Here is a 1,972-nt window from a genome sequence, read left to right as displayed (position 1 = left end):
ACCTCGCACGGGTCCCCCGCGCCTGGCCAATCAGACCCGCCAGTCTTTCAGCTCACCAATCAGACTCACGGCCCGCCTTCACGAAAAAGAAGCACCCGCCGCCGTGACGTCAGCGCGGCCGCCTCTCAAGATGGACCAATCGGCACAAAGACTAAACGGTAAAAGTCCTAGACGGGCTCTCCCCGCGACGCATGTAGAACTAAGTAAATGTAGATTTGCACAGCACACACGCCTTCCGGGTTGGCTTTGGAGTTTTTGTTGGGCGCGTCGAGCCTGGGCTGGGAGGGGGCCAAATGGAAAGCTTTAATTAGTTCAGGCTTCCTCATGTCAGCTGGGGATGATGCGAGTCGAACTTCAACATGCCTGAAGGGCAGCCAGGTTGGAGAAAATGGGAGCTCGACCAGCAGCCTAAGCAATGGCTTGTTTATTTCTTCTGCTACAAATCCAGATGGGACGGAGGGAGCAAATAACGCTCAGAACAGACTGTCTAAACTGTCTGACTTGCTCAGGATCTGGCCTCCAATAGCCATTTGCTCAGAGACAAGGACCTTGAAAAACAAAATATTCGTTTTACTGAAATTGTCAACAAGTTCTAGATCAGTACTGTTAAGGCACTGGTTCTCACTACTTTCATCTGGCCTCAGTGCTTGGAATCCTCCCCCAACCATGTATAAACCTGCAAATACATATTAAGAAAGGAGAGGGGCCGATTTCATTGCCTAGATTAGTGGTTCCCAAACTTTGCCAGAAGAGGCGCTCCATCAGCCCGAGTTGTCCGGCGCCATGCTGCCAACAAGACCCTCCTCAATCCACACATGTATCAATTAGGGATGTGCTCCACTTCTAATCGGACCGGCGAATTAGAAGCGGAGCGGGGGGCTTCGCCTCCCCTTAAAGCGGAGGCGAAGAGGATCGAGGTGAAGGCGGATCCTTCGCCTCGATCCGGAGCTCCGCAAGAAAGGTAAGTGGGGTTTACTGGGCCCTGCCGCTGTCGCTGTCGCCCACACGGCGACAGCGGCAGGGCCCGGTAAACCCCCCTCCCTCCTCTCCCTTACCTGCATCCGTCCGCAGTCCCTCGGCTTCTTCAATTGAGCCCGCAGCTCAACCAGGAAGGGCCTAGACTTCCTGGTTGAGCCACGGGCTCAATTGAAGAAGCCGAGGGACCGCGGACAGACGCAGGTAAGGCCCCCCCTCCCCCTTGGTCCCTTACCGGGCTCTGCAGGTAAGGGAGAGGAGGGAGGGGGGCCTTACCTGGTGCCACTCCCCTCCACAGCGGAGCTCCGATTCGGAGCCGGAGCTCCGCGGCGAAGACGAGCGGACTATGGGTGGAGCGGCGCGGAGCGGGCCGATCTGAAATTTTCAGATCGGCCCGTGGGGCGGATCGGGGGGTCCATGCACACCTCTAGTATCAATATCATTTAAGAAGAGCCCTTTTAACGGTGAATTGAAATATTTCAAAAGCACCAAAACGCTAATAAAGAGATATACCTGCTTGGTGTGCCCCACCAGGCTGGCTGCAAACACAGCATTCACTCTCTTTTCCGTCCCTTGGCAAGCCTGGGGTGGGTGCTTCCCATTTAAAGGGGCCGTGCTCCTCTGGATCCTGCTGGTCTGGACTCTCAGGCCGAGCAGCGGTGGCCACAGCCGGGGGAAAAAGCTATGCTGAGGAGCTGAGAATGAAAAAGGGGCTGTGCTGCATGCAGCCCCTTTAAATGGGAAGCACCCACTACAGGCTTGCTGAGGGAGGGAAAAGAGAGCGAATGCCTCTGTTTTGCAGCCGGCATGGCGGGGCACACCAAGCAGGGTATATTATTATTATTATTATTATTATTATTATTATTATTATTATTATTTATTTATATAGCACCATCAATGTACATGGTGCTGTACAGAGTAAAACAGTAAATAGCAAGACCCTGCCGCTTTTGAAACATTTCAATTCACCATTAAAAGTACTCTTCTTAAATGGTAT

This window comes from Elgaria multicarinata, chromosome 14, assembly GCF_023053635.1.
Source record: "Elgaria multicarinata webbii isolate HBS135686 ecotype San Diego chromosome 14, rElgMul1.1.pri, whole genome shotgun sequence".
Lineage (NCBI taxonomy): Eukaryota > Metazoa > Chordata > Lepidosauria > Squamata > Anguidae > Elgaria > Elgaria multicarinata.
The sequence above is the reverse complement of the archived record's forward strand: the minus strand, read 5'-3'. Positions refer to the sequence as shown.